At 43.1% G+C, this 20,433-nt stretch overlaps 1 protein-coding gene across 1 annotated transcript in view; it reads left to right on the top strand.

The window, feature by feature from the left end:
- The first annotated feature begins 12,575 nt into the window (after window positions 1-12,575).
- Window positions 12,576-20,433, top strand: part of CDHR2 (cadherin related family member 2) — a 126,420-nt gene continuing 118,562 nt past the window's right edge. Inside the window, exon 1 of the mRNA XM_068272817.1 lies at window positions 12,576-12,625. The gene's annotated coding sequence lies outside the window, so the exon portion shown is untranslated. The remainder of the gene's footprint in view (window positions 12,626-20,433) is intronic.

Consider the following 20,433-nt stretch of genomic DNA (forward strand, 5'->3'; position numbering starts at 1 on the left):
ATATGGGCAAAAGAGGCAGAGGCAGGCCAACCGGCAGGTCTGTTAGAGGTCGTGCTGTCGTGATTTCGTATGGCCCTGGACCAGAGTACAGTGTTCAACCCCCAAGATTGTCAGGACGTAGTTGACTATTTAACACAGAACACCTCATCTTCTTGAGCTTCCGCACGGAAGCGTGACATATCTTCCTCCTCCTGCTCTGATTCTGGCACTCCACGTAACACTCAGTCGGCCTCCACCACCAAAGTGCCATTACCCCAGGGCTCAGCGGTGCAGAAATTTTTGTGTGTGTCTGCCTCAGATGAGAGCAATGCCATCTGTGCTCTCTGCCACCAAAAATTGAGCCGTGGAAAGACCAAGAGACAACTTCCTTACGAAGGCACATGATGACAAAGCACAAACTGCAATGGGATGACCACCTGAGGAAAAGCACCACAGAAAAGCAAAGCTACACACCACAGTGGAAGATACCAGGCCGCAATTATTTCTCAAAGAAGGTGATACCCAAACTGACCAGGTTGGTCAGCTGATCCCAGAACTAGTGGGCATTAGTTGATCAGCGGTGGGTGGCGCCGGAGAGCGCCACTCTATATTATTATTATTATTATTATTTATTTATTTATAAAGCGCCAACATATTCCGTGGCGCTGTACAATGTAAGAAAACAAACAAGGGATACATAATGATACAGACAATGATATACATGAAATATGAACACTGATACAAGATACAGCACTGCTGATTACAACTTGATTTAACATGATGACTAAAATGTATAAATTTCTAACAGTGTGCAAGCAATTGAATTAATAACATTCCATGACACAAAAGGGTGAGAGCCCTGCCCTTGCGAGCTATATATACCTATTGCTGGTCAGTCTCAAGTTGTCTGCCGTTGCGAACACTTACGTGGAAGCACTCAGACCTTAGTCAGATCCTACAGTGTGTTTGAACCAGGAGGACCTGGGAATTCACACTGAGCCAGATTACTTCTGTGCTATCATTGTGTTATACTTCAGACTAGTTCCAGGGTGTTGAGACCACAGACCTCACACCCAAGACTAGAGATTCTGTGTTATCATCGTGTTATACTTCAGACTAGTTCCAGGATGTTGAGACCACGGACCTCACACCCAAGACTAGGCATTGTTTGATATCTGTTATGACCTACGGCATTCTTGACTATCCCTCTGCTTTCTGATTCGGTACCTACGCATATCTGATATCCTGTTGCCAATCCTGCCTGCCCCTGGTTTCCGAATCAGCCTTCTGTCTCTGTACCTTATCTGCCCGTGTGTTGCCGACCTGGCCTGCCCGACCTTGAGAGCTATCCCTCTCCATTGAGAGATTAGTCTCCAGACCTGCTTGTGACGCCCACCTTTTAGGTGTCACTTAGCCTCAGGGCCTTTCTGCTATTCAGCCTGGGGCTTCACCCCTTTGGACGTCTCAGGCTGCTGAAAGGTCTCTGCACTTATCGGAGGGAGGTAACTTCCATACGGCTAAAGACCACCTGCTCCTAGGGTGGTCCCACTCAAAGTCATTACTGTTGCACCAAACACTCACATTACATAGGTGTCCAGAGGTTAGCTATATCTGTATTATTGGTGATTCTGCAGATAATTAATAATCAGGTATATATCTGTATTCTTGGTGATACTGCAGATCACCAATAATCAGATTCTCTCTGTGTGCTGACACCGATCGTTACAGCGGATTCCTGAATTTTTGAGGCCACTAGCTAACATTTGTTAGTCTGTTTGAAGAATTGTGTATACCATTTTATGATTAGCAGCACTAGTAAAAAATTATGTTTTTATTGTTAGACTAGTGGTCGGTCTTCCCGAGAGGGCCCATCATCTCCGTGGGGAAGTTTAGTAGGGAATAATTTGTTCACATATTATTTATACTGAAGCTAATGCCCTCCTTTGCTGTACCTGTTTTGAACGCAAGTTGTGTAATTTTGTTCATATTGTGGAGCTCTGCACATCTATTGCAGGTAGTTAATTCGGGTGCAGCCTCTGCTTGGAAGTGCTGCCAATGTTGCCTGCTGTACAAAACTCATGTAAGAATACTTATAGCTAGCTGCATCCATGTTCTTCAATTTGCATTAAAATTTTAGATTAGGGACTAGTATATAATTTGCATCTGATTTGCATTCAAGGCATGTATTTAGCCCCTGTGGGGCTCTGCATGCCTCTGTTGGTCTTCATTTCAATTGCAGCCTATGAGCGCTGTCATTTGTTTGCTTGCTAGTAAGCTGGCTAGGATTGTTCTGCTTTACGGAGATGAGGTAAAGAACATTTTATTTCAGTGCTATTTTGACCATAGATGAAAATGAAATGCAAAAGTAAGGATGAATTTCTGCTGGGGGCTAATTTATTTTATGTTGATTAAGGGAGTGCTGAAAGTGGCTAGAAAGTTTCCTATAATAGTTGTAAAAGCCCCTTACTAATGTGGTGAGCCTGGTTTGATTATTGCATAACATTGAGGCAAAATATGTTGACACAAAATCACCATGAGGATGTTAGGGGGAAGAGGGTCCAAAGAAATACTGTATTAGATTGAAAATAAGAACCTGGACTTTGTCAACCCTGGCAGAGTTCATAAACTTAGTTGTCATTAGTAGATCTGTATCAGATAACATATTAAAGAAAAAATATTATGATGCTGACCAACAAGCTGTGCTCTATGTGTGCCATATATGTCTTCTCAACATGTGGTACTTACCGTATGTTGCAATCTATTGACATACATGAAAGACCTACCGGTAATACATACAGACAATACAGTCATGAAATTTCGAACTTGAACTAAAAACTTACAGACATATTTGGAACGCCCTTAATAAAAAGCAGGTTCTAACATATCCACCCCCACCAAGGTAAATAAGTGTAGTGTTCACTGGAGACCCCTTACTGATTTACAAAGTGTTAAAAGTAAAAACAATAAAATAATACTGAGCTGAAAATTGCTGGAAATCCACTTCCCACTATGGCTTAAAATTTATTTTCTCAGTAAGGGCTTGATTCACTGAAGGGTGATAACTGTTTGCACAGCAGTTATCACGCGATTCCTGTGCGCTGCGATTTGCGCGTGTAAACCATTACTCCGCGTGATAAGCGGAGCTTTTGCACGCGATCAGCCATGTTAAGCAAGTGGCAGATTGTGCGCAAAGCTTCGCTTATCACGTGGAGTAATGGTTTACACGCCCAAAGCGCCGCGCACAGGTGTGCGAACAGTTATCACCCTTTAGTGAATCAAGCCCTAAATCTGTAAACTTGATTGGTGGAAAAACTACCGAACCTTGATTTAATTTTATTTTCCACCTGGGACAAATTCCGTCAGGTACCACCAGCCTCCATAGCAGTTTTTGTGACAGTATGAGGTCTGTGTTTCTTTGCCAATTACTCAAACAGAATGGCCAATATGGCCCCATGGACTTTAAAGTGAACGCAGGGTGAAAATAAATGGACAAGATAAACAATTATATTTATCCTCATACTCCTAAAAATGACTTTTTTAAAGTATTCCAGGGATTTCTTTAATATTCAACCACTTCACATTCAGACCTTGTTTCCCCCTTATGGACCAGAGCAGCTTCGACATTTTAGCTATGTCCCTATTTAATTAGCAATAACTTTACCCCTACTTATAGCACCTAAATAAAATATTTATAGTTTGTTTTTTTCAAGACGAACTTGTGAGAATCCGCTCAGCTGCCTACGCAGGCAGGCAGCCTTTTGACCATTGTTTAGGTTTGCTTGCTGCAGGACTCTGGAAAGGAGACCTTATGTCAGTTGTGCAGCTTGTGTTGCTGAGGGATTTGCATACATTAGTCATGCAAATCCCTTACCTGCCTTCTTTTGATGACTGGCACTATAAAAGCATTTTGCTCCCAGAATGCTTTGCTGGACATTTCCCTTCCATGGTCTGTTCCTGATGGACACTGCTGGAGTGTCAGCCATTGCTATCTAGTATAGTTAATTCCTGGGGGTTGCTTTAGGCTCCCCTTCTAGTCCAGTCAGGTTGTATTATCTGTTTTGCCTGTTCCGTCTGTCTTGTGTTTGGATCATACAAGCCCTAGCGTTAGCGGCTGTGGATCCTTCTGATTGAGTCTGGAGTGTAGGTTGGAACAGCGGTTGTTTCTGCCTACCTCATCTGTTCTGTCTGCCGTGTGTTTGGATCTCGCTCGCCCTAGCGTTAGTGCTGGGGATCCTTCTGTTCTGTCTCCTGGGATCGCGCTAGCCACTTTTCGCTAGCGCTGGGGATCCTTCTGTTCTGTCTTCTGGGATCGCGCTAGCCACTTTTCGCTAGCGCTGGGGATCCTTCTGTTCTGCTACTCTGTCTCCTGGGATCGCGCTAGCTAGTTTTCGCTAGCGCTGGGGATCCTTCTGTTCTGTCTTCTGGGATCGCGCTAGCCACTTTTCGCTAGCGCTGGGGATCCTTCTGTCGCTTGTCCCTGTTTTCGTGTGTCTGTCTTGTCTGCTGCGCTTGCTGGAGGCTCGGTGAGGTAACCGTTAAGCAAGCGCTCGCGTTCTCTGTTTCATGTTTGTCTGTTAATGGTTAGTTAGGCGTGCTTGTCTCTATTGTGCTTATCACGTGGAGACCGCGCATAACCGCGTGCACTGTTGCGAATGAGTGCCTTGTTCGCGGTTAGCTAGCGTTCGTTATTTTCCGTATTTCCTTATTGTATTATTTGCTGTGCCTTTGCTACTCTCGTGCTCCGCCTTGCTGTACCTTGTGTCACGTCTGGCGATCGCACCTCTCGCGATCGCGTTCCTGCTTCTTATCTGCTGTGGTGTGTGCACAGTCGCGGGTTGGCGACTAATTTTATGCACACACACACACAATCTGTCTCTGTGCTCACTCTCAATCGCTTCTCTTGCGATTGCGTTTCTTCCCTTCGTACAATTCCTGTCTGGCGTGTGTGGTAGGGCAGAGGAGCTGTTCCTCTGCACTCCACAGCTCCACCTGCCGACAGGAATTTCCCTCTGCAGGTGCATAGCACCTAGCCTGGGTGTCCTCAATTATAAGCTTGTGGAGGAAATCCGCCGCGTCAGCTCACGTCTGGTGCGCTGACCACGGAGACGATTCCGCAATCGTTACAGAATGTCCAGCCAAACCAAAATTCCCAGGGCAGAGGGAACCTTCGATTTTGTTCAGATGTCATTGCCTGAGGCAAAGGCATATGTGGATCCTATTATAGGTAGGATCGCACACTACATTAAAGCAGTTAAAAAGTCTGTCCTCGTTCCTGACCCCAACCCATATGGAGATTACCTAGATACTGGGTTGTTTGAACCGCCATTTGCCTCATGGAAGATTGGGGCCTTGTTGGAAGAGTTTGATTTCGATTGGAAAGCCTTTTGCGATTTTTATATCGCAAAGAGCGCGGATGACCTGAATGATTGTCTCGACTCTATGTACCTTTTGATCGATTCTGATGAATGTGATGATTGTGATGTGGATCTGGTGATTTATGTGTGGCAGACTATTTTGGACGAATTGCACACACACCAACCAATTATTTCCAATAAAGAGACACCATTGTCACATGATTATTCCTATCTTTCTGGGGTAAAGCAAGTGAGTTTGGACACTGTGCGACCTGAAATGAATGGGTGTGCCTCGACTGTGGACACCTGCGTGAATTCTGATGGAGTTTCTCCCGTTTGTTTAGAGGTTAAATCTGTGCGATCTGATGCCTGTTTCTCAGATGTTCCTGTCGATTGTGATCGGCATGAGTGTGTCAGGTTTGTCAATGATTTGTGTGATCCCTTGTCATGTAAAAACAGATCTTCTTCTCTCAGTACTACTTTAAGATCCTCCATCTATGATCTTGCCATGGGGAAAATTCCCAAACTATGCAGTTTCAAGAGTAAAATTAATATGATTCCTCATGTTGTTGTCACAACTTCCCCTAACATGGTTCAGTATGAATGCTCAGACCTAGTCAGGTGTGAATGGGAGCCCCCGTTCCAGAAAAAACAGCTCGAAGCGTTGGCGTATGAATTGGAGAACGATTCAGAGTCGTTTTGTGAGTACTACATTGCCAGAAGTGAATCTGTCTTGAGAGCATGTATAAGTTATGCTTCTGCCTTAAGAGAAAAAAAGGGGTGTGAATTTGACTTTGTGAGTCCGCTGATTTGTATGTGGAAAATGATTCTGAATGAATTACGTGTACGTCATTCAGGTGACGTTTGTAAAGGTACATTGTCAGCTGGCGTTTCTGAGATCCAGCAATCCAGCCTGGAGACCTCAGAATCCCTGTCTTTGGAGTATTCGGTTTCGCAACCTAAAGCGATTGTGGATTCGCAAACTTTGCGTTCTGTCTCCTCGGATTCGACATCGTTAGCCGAGTCTAAGAATGAGACAGCACTTTGGTTTTGTGAACCTGATACTGAAGCACCTTTGCTCTGTCCAGAGAAGATGTCTCTGAGCCTGCCCAGTATCATGAATAAAGACATTATGCCCACTCGCATTGACATTTGCGAGTCTGATTCTGAAGTAAGTACTGACTCTCCACCCAGTAATCTGGATGAGCCAATATTACCTTGTTTAAAATCTCCTGCAGTGTCCCTAGAGGCTCGTCTAGGTATTGCAACCATTGTTACCTGTTTCTCTGCTATTTTGGAATTGCAGTCTGGTTTGACTGCTATGGAGGAATTTCCCTGCAGTGAAACGAAACTCAGAAAGCCAGAGTTAGTTTCACTAGATATTTCTGTGTATCCCTGTCCTGATGATGAAATTCAGTCTCAGTTTATGGTGGAACCTTCCCTGGGACATCTGCCCGGTTCACAAAATAAAGTTCAAGCCTTGCCCTGTAACATGGATAGTTCAGAATCCTTCTTAGGAAACTTGAAAAAGGATGTTCCTGAGGTCCTGTCTGACCTCCTGGAGATCTCCGAGTTCCTCCCAAAAGGTGCAGAACTTGTAGGAGACGTCTCCTGCCCCCCAAGTCCTTCTGAGGTGTTGCCCACTTCAGTAGGCATTGCTGCCTTGCTGGCTACCTTTTCAGCTCTGATGGAGCTTCACGCCTGTGTAGTCAATGATGATATTATTGTCACAGAAATTTCTGAATTTGTATCCGAGTCTTCTTTTGAAAGTCCAGTGCCTGTGACCTCCACTCATGATGTTTCTCTGCCCGGTACTGGTTTTGGTCTTGACGTGCCGGACTCTGAGGTTGGCAGTTCCCCGACATGTCCTGAGGTGTCTCCTGTGCTGGTGTACCCCAGTGTGCTCTGTGACCCAGAAAGCCCAAGTGTGCCTCGGTTACCAGCGTACTCAGATGCTTCCTCGGTGGAGACATGCTCTGATATGGCCTGCCTGCTTGCATGCCCAGAAGTGGTCCCTGAAAGTCTTGATCTTGATGGGTGTCCTCGTAATTTTGAATCCGGAATTGTCATTGGTTCCATGGGGGTTCTTGGTAATTCTCCATGTGAGCCTGGTGATTGTTCTACCCTCTTGGGATCTCTGTGGAGCTTCAAAAGGTTCTGGGAGATTCCGGGAGAGATTTTGCTTGGTACCCTGGATAAGATCAACGGTGGCTTTTGTGTTGAAAGGGACACTTCGAACAGGTATTGTGGCAGGTTTGGTATTTTCGGACGCTCCTTGGAAGGTGGTGGGTATTGTCTGGAGGGTGTTGATGGCTTCTTCTCTGGCGTTCACAGTCCTGATGGGTGTTATACTGAGACTGGTAGTACTGATGGGCATGTTTCGGTGGCTTCTGTTTCCGATGAGGTCGGTTTCGGGTGGACTGACTCTGGAATTGGACCTTGTCGGGCTGCCCCGACCTTCATGAGTCTTCTGTTAGAGTGGTTTGGAGATATCAGTTTTGAGGGTCGTCTGGAATTCGACCCTAGGAGGGGGGGTACTGTGAGAATCCGCTCAGCTGCCTGCGCAGGCAGGCAGCCTTTTGACCATTGTTTAGGTTTGCTTGCTGCAGGACTCTGGAAAGGAGACCTTATGTCAGTTGTGCAGCTTGTGTTGCTGAGGGATTTGCATACATTAGTCATGCAAATCCCTTACCTGCCTTCTTTTGATGACTGGCACTATAAAAGCATTTTGCTCCCAGAATGCTTTGCTGGACATTTCCCTTCCATGGTCTGTTCCTGATGGACACTGCTAGAGTGTCAGCCATTGCTATCTAGTATAGTTAATTCCTGGGGGTTGCTTTAGGCTCCCCTTCTAGTCCAGTCAGGTTGTATTATCTGTTTTGCCTGTTCCGTCTGTCTTGTGTTTGGATCGTACAAGCCCTAGCGTTAGCGGCTGTGGATCCTTCTGATTGAGTCTGGAGTGTAGGTTGGAACAGCGGTTGTTTCTGCCTACCTCATCTGTTCTGTCTGCCGTGTGTTTGGATCTCACTCGCCCTAGCGTTAGTGCTGGGGATCCTTCTGTTCTGTCTCCTGGGATCGCGCTAGCCACTTTTCGCTAGCGCTGGGGATCCTTCTGTTCTGTCTTCTGGGATCGCGCTAGCCACTTTTCGCTAGCGCTGGGGATCCTTCTGTTCTGCTACTCTGTCTCCTGGGATCGCGCTAGCTACTTTTCCCTAGCGCTGGGGATCCTTCTGTTCTGTCTTCTGGGATCGCGCTAGCCAATTTTCGCTAGCGCTGGGGATCCTTCTGTCGCTTGTCCCTGTTTTCGTGTGTCTGTCTTGTCTGCTGCGCTTGCTGGAGGCTCGGTGAGGTAACCGTTAAGCAAGTGCTCGCGTCCTCTGTTTCATGTTTGTCTGTTAATGGTTAGTTAGGCGTGCTTGTCTCTATTGTGCTTATCACGTGGAGACCGCGCATAACCGCGTGCACTGTTGCGAATGAGTGCGGTGTTCGCGGTTAGCTAGCGTTTGTTATTTTCCGTATTTCCTTATTGTATTATTTGCTGTGCCTTTGCTACTCTCGTGCTCCGCCTTGCTGTACCTTGTGTCACGTCTGGCGATCGCACCTCTCGCGATCGCGTTCCTGCTTCTTATCTGCTGTGGTGTGTGCACAGTCGCGGGTTGGCGACTAATTTTATGCACACACACACACAATCTGTCTCTGTGCTCACTCTCAATCGCTTCTCTTGCGATTGCGTTTCTTCCCTTCGTACAATTCCTGTCTGGCGTGTGTGGTAGGGCAGAGGAGCTGTTCCTCTGCACTCCACAGCTCCACCTGCCGACAGGAATTTCCCTCTGCAGGTGCATAGCACCTAGCCTGGGTGTCCTCAATTATACGCTTGTGGAGGAAATCAGCCGCGTCAGCGCACGTCTGGTGCGCTGACCACGGAGACGATTCCGCAATCGTTACAGAACTAGGCTTTCATTGTATGGCATTTGTTCCCTCAAACAATTTTGCTTTCTATGCATTTTAATGGGAAAAAGAGGAAAAAATAGAGAAAACATCATTTTTCAGTTTTCCTAATTCCCATTTTTAAAATAAAAAGTAGATAAAACACACAAATTTTGCTTGGCTATTTCTACTGTTTATCAAAAACTTAGATTATGTTCCTGTCACAAATAATGGTAAGGATATTTGATTCTGAAATAATGCTACAGTGTGCTTATTTCACTATGAACTGAGAAAATAAAAGTAATTTTAACGGTAAAAACCAATCTTATTGGCTCAAGGAACACATACTCCAATTTGCCAATTAGTGCTGCAGCAGAAAGTGCTGGAGGTTTTGCACAGGAGCAGGCCCAATTGTACATAGCTGTGTTTCAGCTACAAGACGTATATCTACATCCTTGTGGCTTAGATGAAATCATGGAAGATGTAAATATACTGTAGTAGCGGACAAAGTGGTTAAACAAAGTAGGTTGATTTATGTCTCTCGTAGTTGTTTTATTATCTCTAATCAGTGGCAGCCTATTAAGTTTCCCAGATTTAAAAAAAGGTCAAGAGTTCATGTATTTTCTCTCTCCCTGCCCTCAGACGTTGTATTCTGCCAGGAAAACTTTTATGGCTGTAATTTGCTTATCAGTGATATTCACTAAATTCCCGACAAGGTACCGACAAGACAGAAGATGTCACTTCCATGGCTAGAAATTAATTCTTTCAGGCAGCAAAATTAAAAGCTAAATAAAGCAGCCTGGTTACTAATATGTTCTGTACTGTACATACACGTTTATCTCATCATGTCACATATCGCTGCGGGTACACTTTAATGCAAAAATGTCAGATTTGGATCCAAGAAGTTTCCCAAAGAAAAGCTCAACTTGGCTCATTTGGACCTTTATTCAATCAACCTCTCTCCTGGGTTTTCTCCTAGGAGAGACAGTTTTCTCTAAAAAATAACTTTTGAGCATTTAGCCATTGAAAATGTATTAAGAAGTGAGTAAAAAAGTAATGTTAAACTTATTTTAAGTATTCACTTGCTTTTTGGAGGCTTTAAAGGTATTTTATATGGTGTGAAAATATCTCCTGGGAGAAAGCTCAGGAGAAATGTAATATAATATGGGCTTTGTATCCAATGCAGCAAATTTTGACTCAAATAAATTCCTTGAAGTGATCTTCGGGACTAGATTTCTGGAAAAGCCACAAAAGCCTGAGCCTTGGATAGCAGCAGCCTAAGGGGGCACCTAAACATAAAAGAAGAGTTGCTACATAGGAAAGAGGAGGCTTAAAATGGGAAGCAACGCATGGAAAAAGGGTAACTGATGCCCAAGGGAGCTGTTCATGAAAGAGAGGGACTGCACTAAATGCATGATACACATGGAAGAGGGGCTGCACATGGAGGGGGAGGAAGAAAGGGGAGTCACAACATCCTTGGCCTAGGGCAGGGGTCTCAAACTCGCGGCCCGCGGGCCATTTGCGGCCCTCGATACAATATTTTGTGGCCCTCGCTGGCAAAAGCTTCCTTATAGTTCGCTTCAGTGCTCCCAAGTAATCCGCCGCATCCCCGCCGCTAAACGAGGGCTGCAGAGCCCCTAAATCGCCCGGGGGGCAATCCGCCAGCATTTCCTGGAAGGGGCAGAGCTTTCAGTTTCAGCTCTGCCCCTCCTGACGTCAGTCGCGCACGGTTCGCCGCCTCTCCCCGCCCCTCTCTGTCAAGGAAGAGTGAGAGGGGCGGGCAGAGGCGGCGATGCGCCGCGATTGTGAAATTCCTTATGCGGCTCAGCCTCATCCTGACTTTGTCTCCTGCGGCCCCCCAGGTAAATTGAGTTTGAGACCCCTGGCCTAGAGGCACAAAAAGTATAAATCTGGCCTTGGTGATGTTACTTTCTTGTGCAGCATAATACCATCTCTAAGCTCTGTGGAACCATGTACTCTTGTGGCATATTTCTTAACTTGGATTTAAAGAAAATCTGAAGCCATTTATTTTAACTCTTTTTATTGCACAGTTATTTTAAGCATTAAGATCCAAGCTGATTTGCCGCATCCCCGCGGCAGAACAAGCTTTTTAACCCCCACGACTTTTGAAGTCACAGATTTTGCTGCCCAGTAGAGGCAGAGCTGGGCGCAGTAGCTTTGCCTCTTATCCAGTCTGCTGATATCCGCCTCTCTCTGCCCCTCTCAGTGAAAGAATACGAGAGGGGCGGGGAGAGGCAGAGATTGACTGGAGAAGAGGCAGAGCTACTGCGCACAGCTCTGCCTCTTCCAGGCAGCAAAATTGTGCAAACGCAGAATTTTGCCCCGGGATTTCAGGGGAATAAATACCTCTGCAGGGATGCAGTTAATCAGCTTGGATCTTAATGCTTAAGGTAACTGCGCAATAAAAAGAGATAAAATAAATGGCTTCAGACTCTTTAAATGCTCCAGTTTGCTTATAACATCTTAAACTTCAAACACCCTTAACATTTATGATATATTATATTAGAAATTAAATAAACTATGAGGCTGTCCAGCGTTCAGATCTATGTACAATTGTTGGGATCCTTGTCTATACTGATAATTAGGCACAGTAGAAGATGTGTACAACCTTGATCCTCTGACATCCTTTTTCACACAATGGCCTCAATTCACGGAACATTATCATACGTTTATCAAACACTTTATCAAACGTTGGATAATTTACCTCATGGGTAAAATCTCATTTTAAATTCACTTAGGCCTCAATTCCCGGAGCATTATCAAACGTTTATCAAACACTTTATCAAACGTTTGATAATTTACCTCATGGGTAAAATCTCATTTTAAATTCACTAAGGTGTTATATATTTATTGAATGTTTTACCAATAAAACGTTCAATAAATATATAACACCTTAGTAAATTCAAAATGAGATTTTACCCATGAGGTAAATTATCAAACGTTTGATAAAGTGTTTGATAAACGTTTGATAATGCTCCGTGAATTGAGACCAATGCTGTAGATGAAGAATAGACTTTTGATGGCTTAAAAAAAAATAAACTGCACTTTAAAATCAACATCATGTGTCTACTATTATATACTGGAAGTAGAGTGTGTCCTATTCACTGTTCAGTTTATATACAAACCATGGGAATGAGGAATTCTCTAGCCTGTGACATCACAGGATGGAAGCTGTTATAAAAATGGAGAAAAGGGTGGAGATGGTAATTATCCTTGCTCATTGCCTACTGTTAATGATTGATATTTGTATCATTAGATGAGGAGGTGCGGAGGATACAAAGGTCCATGAAGTATATTATTACTTAGCCTGGCGCAAGGAGGGAAACTACTTTCACAGGATTAAGGTACGGGAAATATATCATTTTTTTTTAATTTCAAATGCTTATAACTTGTATTCTCAAAATGTATTGTTTAGTTTCATCTCATCTATACATATATTTTGTGTCAAATGAAGAAATATATATTTTGTTGAAGCTGATCAGGGCCAGGCAAGGCCTGTGTTACTATTAGCCTTTGTTCTAGGCTGTGATCTATTCACCCGTTATGCAGAGGACTTTTTGAACAACATTCTAAAGTCTTGGCAGATTTATTAAATTGGGCCAGCCCATTCTTTAATTTTGATACTTGGATAGCATGTGGGCGAACTTAGAACCCCTGCCACCGTTTTGCTGTCTGTGGCCTTGTCAGAGACATTTAAAGCCCCTTTCTGTCTCTGTGACAGTTGGCACTGCTATAGACAATATAGCAAACTGCGTGTCTTTGTACAAGAATTCTGAATAAATTCTCAGAGGTTCGTTTGTCTTGCAATTTCATAAGATGGGATTTTACCTCCCTTGACATAAACATTTCATTTAACTTCCTTGTTGTGCTACTGGGAGGAGAAGTATGAAAAAATCTCCCCAGCGGGGAAACAATTAACAGTAAAACTCAGCAGATACTATTTGGGTGTCAAACTCAAATACACAGTGGGCAGAAGTTGTTTTTATTATTATTATTACTGATTTATATAGCGTTAGCATCTTCAGTGGTGCTGTACAACAGAATACAGGGTATAACAATACAAAATAAACAATAAAATAGTTAATACAGACAATTGTGGATTACCGCTTATGCAGTGGACAAATCAAATACAGATTTTTAGTCAGGGCTGGGAGGTATGCACCCACATTACACAGCATTGTGAGCCAAAAGGGTAAGAGAGCCCTGGCCAAAAAGGCCTTACAGTCTAAAGGATTAAGGGATAGGACAGTAGGTAAAAGGAAGCTGTGTATGGGGTGGTAGAAATGGTGGTCAGTGGCCAAAAGTGCCCTAGGTAGGTGAGTATGCCTGCCTAAAGAGGTGAGGATTGAGAGAAGTCTTGTAAGCGGAAGTGAGAAGAGGTGACCAGAGAAGAAGACTCTGAATATTTTTAGTAGAGCGGAGATTGCGTATAAAATGGTATCTGGAAATAAGTTTATTTAGATAAGAAGGAGCTAGTTTGCGGAGAACTGTTGAGAGTAAGGATTTTAAATTGTATCCTCTGTGCAACTGGCAGCCAGTTACAAAGTTGAAAACTGAGACCAAGTGGCAGGGAAACTTTGATGTCTAGTGGCCACCTAGACATCAAAGTGTGTTTATTAACCCTCTCCCCAACCCCTTTTCAATTCCCTGGTGTTTAGTGGTTTATTCTCCCTCCTTTAAACAGTTCCCTTGATCTCTAGGGGTTCTCGACTCAGGGGGGGGAGCTAGTGTCCCCGGGCTGCCAGAACTCGAGGGAGGAGCCAGAGCCGGGGGAGATGAACGACACCGGGCGGAATTCCAATACATTTCGCACGTTGGCTAGCTTTGACCGACCAGAACCCGAAGTGGCCAGACTTCGGATTCTGGCCTTAACATATATAAAATGTATTTAATAAGTCTGTACTGAAGGCATAACTGTCATAAAAGGTGATTTTTTTCATTCTTTTCTTGGAATTTAGTTTTCAAATAAACTTGACATGACTTTAAAGAAGCCCTCATCTCTACCATATCACACAACCTTGAATCCCCAGTATAGCAGATATGCACATCCCTTCCTTAGTTTCACTTCTTAGGAACTCATAAGGCAGAGGAAAGTGGCTTCAGTTTAGATCCTTTAGTGAGAAGAGGTGACCAGAGAAGAAGACTCTGAATATTTTTAGTAGAGCGGAGATTGCGTATAAAATGGTATCTGGAAATAAGTTTATTTAGATAAGAAGGAGCTAGTTTGCGGAGAACTGTTGAGAGTAAGGATTTTAAATTGTATCCTCTGTGCAACTGGCAGCCAGTTACAAAGTTGAAAACTGAGACCAAGTGGCAGGGAAACTTTGATGTCTAGTGGCCACCTAGACATCAAAGTGTGTTTATTAACCCTCTCCCCAACCCCTTTTCAATTCCCTGGTGTTTAGTGGTTTATTCTCCCTCCTTTAAACAGTTCCCTTGATCTCTAGGGGTTCTCGACTCAGGGGGGGGAGCTAGTGTCCCCGGGCTGCCAGAACTCGAGGGGAGGAGCCAGAGCCAGGGGAGATGAACGACACCGGGCGGAATTCCAATACATTTCGCACGTTGGCTAGCTTTGACCGACCAGAACCCGAAGTGGCCAGACTTCGGATTCTGGCCTTAACATATATAAAATGTATTTAATAAGTCTGTACTGAAGGCATAACTGTCATAAAAGGTGATTTTTTTCATTCTTTTCTTGGAATTTAGTTTTCAAATAAACTTGACATGACTTTAAAGAAGCCCTCATCTCTACCATATCACACAACCTTGAATCCCCAGTATAGCAGATATGCACATCCCTTCCTTAGTTTCACTTCTTAGGAACTCATAAGGCAGAGGAAAGTGGCTTCAGTTTAGATCCTTACCCATGTAGAGGAAAGGCTCTGGATCCCATAGAGCCTTCCTGGTCCTCTCTCTGTGCCCTCGGCCCACTGCTGTCCCTCATTCAATTTACATGTCTTTGAGACTCCTCGGCATACACTGATCCGTACTGAGCATGTGCATTGAGCCTGGACTCACACGAGCTTAGTAGAAATATGCTTGGATCAGTGGCGTAGCAATTGGGTGGTGCAGCGGTAGCGACCGTATCAGGGCCCTTGGGCCAGAGGGGCCCCAAAGTGTCCACCCTCTATCACAGTATCTCTATTTGTCCTGTGCTGGTAATAATCACTTCTATAGATGCTTTGAATAGTAGTAATCCTTAACACACTGTTCCACATCCCCTTCTTGCATCTCTGTCACTGTGGTTGTCCTTGGCAGGTTTTGGTGTGTCACTTGTTATGTATAGAGTGCTTGGGGGGAGGGGCGGGCCAGTAAAAAAGGGTGCACATGGCTAGTGGACAAAAAGGGCACCGCCATAGACTGCAATGCAAAATATCGGTTATTGGGCGCCCGACAGGAAAAAAGGGCGCCTGAGAAATAGCGGTTGCAGGGATCGTTTACAGAATAAGGTTTACAGAATAAGGTTTATAAAAAATATCGTTTACAAGTTCGTTTTGACTTTGTGTTATACTTATTTTTCGTTTTTAAATTTCGCTTACAGGACTGTAACAAGTAAATTTTCGTTTACACTTATTTTGTCATTTAAAATTCGTTTACATAATAGCGGTTGCAAAGATCGTGTTAACAAAAGTTTTCGTTTACAGAATATACACTTATTTGTCATTTAAAATTCGTTTTCATACGTATTAATGCTTAAATATCGTTTTCAACCTTATTCTATTAGAAATACATCGCTTTTGGTATTACATTTGCTTTTCACACTTATAATGCGTTGATTATAGTTTTATTAATTTACTAATATATCGCTTTTAATATTACCCCGTTATTTTAAGAACTCTAATGCGTCCGTGATTGTAAGGCTATTTATTCTATATATCTATATATAGTATATTATATATACTGTGTATATATATATATATATATATATATATATATATATATATATATATATATATATATATATATATATATATATATATGTATGTATATATAAATAATAATAATACATTTATATATATATATATATATATATATATATATATATATATATATATATACACACACACACACACACACCTTTTTCCATTTAAAATATTAATAATGTGTACGTGATTTTAAGGCTATTTATTCTATTACAAATATATAATTTATTCTATTCATGTTATTTATAGTGAAGTATTTTAAGGATTAAATATATTATTGTTTATATGTGTGTTTGTGCAGTGGTAATGGTTAGGGTTAGGCACCAGGGGGGTGGTTAGGGTTAGGCACCACCAGAAAGGTCTTAGGGTTAGGCACCACCAGAGGGGTCTTAGGGTTAGGCACCACCAGGGGGGTGGTCTAGCGGTTAGGGATAAGTACAGGGAGGGTTCTGTGTGAGAGTAGGGTTAGGTATAGTTACAGTACAATATACACCTCCAGGGGAGTGGTTAGGGCAAGGCACCACCAGGGGGGTCTAGGGGTTAAGGATAGGTACAGGGAGGGTTCTGTGTGAGAGTAAGGTTAGGTATAGTTACAGCACAATATATGTAATATATACAATTTATTAAATTATGTATATTTAAACAAAGAGGGGGTCTAGGGGTTAGGCATGTAAAACTTGCAACGGGGCCCATAGCTCATTGGCTATGCCACTGGCTTGGATTTAAAAGAACTAAAGGACATATTCAACCTACTGATCGGGTACAGCGGGACAGCGGTGTAATGAGGTCATAGAGAGAGGACTGGAAATGCTCTATGGGATTCCTGAGCCCTGCTTCTCCATATTAAGTATCTAACTATTTTTTATGCTCGCCTCAGGTCTACTCGAAAGGCAATATGATCTCTGCTGTTTTTTTTGTTTTGTTTTCAGCTAGATTTCAGTTTGACCACAGTGTGACCTTAGTTTATCATTCACTAGTATATCTGTAGACATCAACTGATATGAAACTGGACGGAAATTAAATGCAAGCTAATGTCAAATTCTCACACTTAAGGGGCCCACCCATACACTGGTTGATTTCAGCCATCAATCAATCGATCAATTCTATTGATTCAAACAATCGATCAGAAATCGATTCTATCGAATCAGCCAATCAATCGATTTGCGGCAGATTTCTTCGATTTGATCTATCTGACTGGATGGAGCATCTAGGTCAATCTTCTGCTGGCAGCAGATTGAAGGCCTATAGAGTTGCATTGGGTCTAATGGTCCAATAATGCATTTAGATAGATTTCCAATAGATTTCCAATAGAGTTCATTCTGAAATCTATTGGAAATCTGTTCCTAGTGTGTGGCACACATCAGGTAGATTCCTGTCAGATTCGACTTGACAGGTATGTGACAGAAATCTATCTGATGGTCGAATCTGCTGCAAATCTATAAGTGTATGGCCATCTTAACAACAGGCTTAAATCTCTACTGATTATTTAGTAGCCCCTATGTTCATGTAGAATGGAATAAACAAGATGACCTAGCATACACAGAGGCCTGTAGTCAGAGCTTGCTTTAGCATTTAAGTAGGACGCCAGTGTAAGGACCAGTAGATCCACCGCCTTATATGAGTCCCTATGGCCCAATCTACCTCCGTAATCTTCATCTTGTGTGGCACATCCCCACTTGAACAGGAGGCAGAGTAGTGTCTCCCTGACATTGGTTACACCCAGGCCTTAAGGTGCCCATACACTCGTCAGATTGGCAGCAGATAGATAAGAAATGCATCTGATGATCTATATTTTTTACCAGGATCGAATTCCAATAGATTTCAGTTTGAAATCTATTGAAATTCGATCTGATGGCATTTTTTTGCCATCAGATTTCCATTAAGGCCAATGCAAACTGATAAGCAATCTCATCAGATCGACCTAAATTTTCCACCCTGCCAGTTCGATGGAAATCCATCGAAATCGATCGAAATCGGCCATCGATCGGTCGATTGGCCAACCGATTTGCAAACGATCAATCAATTGATCGATCGGGATCGATTGGTCGGCCAGAAAATCGGCTGAGTGTATGGGCCCCTTTAGGGGACAACTGTAGCAAGAAGGCTATGGAGGCTGCCATATTTATTTCCTTTTAAGCAATGCCACTTGTCTGGATATCCTGCTGATCCTCTGCCTCTAATACTTTTAGCCATAGACCCCGAACAAAAATGCATTAGATCAATTGTTCCTGACGTTATTGTCAGATCTGACAAGATTAGCTGCATGCTTGTTTCTGGTGTGATTCAGACACTACTGCAGCAAAATAGACCAGCAGGGCTGCCAAACAACTGGTATTGTTTTAAAGGAAATAGATATGGCAGCCTCCATATCCCTCTCACTTCAGTTTTCCTTTAATGTGCATTAAGGCAATTAAACCACCACCAGTTTCCACAAACCAATGATACAGGCAGTAATCGTATTTTCAAGTCATACACAGCTATCAGATAACTATCAATCACAATTGTAAGCAAACTTCAAGTCAGCAAGCCAAAGGTCATACACATAGGATCAGATGGATACAGAAATGAGAGTTGTCAGGCAGGTAAGAGTGGATCCAGGCAGCAGACAATAGAATGGTCAATATATAGGCAAAGGTTTAAACAAGTATCAGACAAGCAATAGAAGCTTAGGAATGCCCAGCAGCTAGCTCTAACATCTTAACGCAGGCAACAAGTTACTGCTGCTTTCAGCCTTAAACACTCCAGGCCTCCAATCAAGAGGCCTTAGTGCATTAGCCAGCTGATGGATACTACAACCGCATACAGTGACTGACTCAGTATAGTCAATCACTTCCTGGATCAAGGATTGCGTCGGGGAGTGAATGCCAATTGTCCTCGTCACCTGGCAGCCATGGCAGAGATCAGTCCATGCGAGCCCGAGATAGAGACGATGCTCGCTTGCCGTGAGACGCTTGTCCATTCACTCCTGGATGCAGCCTGACTCACCTCTGGAACCAGGGTGAGGTGAGATCATGACAGCCAGTCAAAATATGTTTTGTCTTAGGTGAGAGGGCTAAAAACATTTTCAAGTTGTCATTGCTGTCTGTATCCTTGTTGGGAAAATCTCCCTTCCCTTGCTAGCAACAAGATTTGGGAGTTAAATCTCCAAAGTTGTATCTCTGGTCACTGAAAATGGACAGGATCACTTACATGATGTCAGGCTAAAATACAATAGTCTATTAATAGTACAATTTTTTTTCATGATATTCCTAATTCTAATCCATGAGTTTATGTCTCCTTGTCCCCGACACCTTTGCTCCTTGCACAATACTTCACCAGCATGGTGATTAATAGCCCTATCAGCACGTATGAGACAGCTTTTATTGAGAAATTGGTTAGATTCAGCAATCCACAGCTAAGCAAAACCACAACCATAAGAGTGCAATTAACATGATAGTCTAATCCAGGCAGGAGACTCGTCTGTCAAACTGCCAACAAGTTTATGAGGGAGGAAAAATAGAATCTCTCAGATAAAAATAAGGTTGTGTACTACAGTGGAGTTTCGGTAATCTGGCACCCAGTGGCATAGCTAAGGAGCTGTGGGCCCCGATGCAAGTTTTACATTGGGGCCCCCTAAGCACTCTATACATAACAATTGATATGGCGCACCAAAACCTGCCAATGCAACTACAGTATCAGAGGTGCAAGAAGGGGATGGGGAACAGTTTGTTAATGATTACTACTATTCAAAGTATCTATAGAATTGATTATTATGAGCACAGGACCAATAGAGAGCTAATACTGCAGTTGAGGGAGGGCCCTCTATGGAGCCCCTCTGGCCCAGGGGCCCCGATGTAGTCACAACCTCAGCACCCCCCATTACTATGCCCCTGCTAGGCCTTGCACCCACACGGAAAGGGTGATGCTGGATAAGTGTATCCACTCTGTATTAAATGTTAAAATTCTGTAGTTGAAAGTACATTAACCTTGTGGGAGCTATGGAACCTAATCTTTAAAGAGGAGCTGTCAGCTACACTATCTAAAAAAACCCCAACACATTTATAAGTAGATAAATACTTGCTCTATGTTCCTAACATATGTATTGCACTTTCCACATTTTGATTTAAGTGAATTTTATGTAGTAAATAAAGAGAATTCTGTTTCAGGCATTTGCCATCTTAATTCCCTCTGACTGAAGCCAATACTGATGTCATTTCCTCCCTTACTCTGGATGAATGAATGTACATAGA

Source organism: Hyperolius riggenbachi, chromosome 3, assembly GCF_040937935.1.
Source record: "Hyperolius riggenbachi isolate aHypRig1 chromosome 3, aHypRig1.pri, whole genome shotgun sequence".
NCBI classification, from domain to species: Eukaryota; Metazoa; Chordata; class Amphibia; order Anura; family Hyperoliidae; genus Hyperolius; species Hyperolius riggenbachi.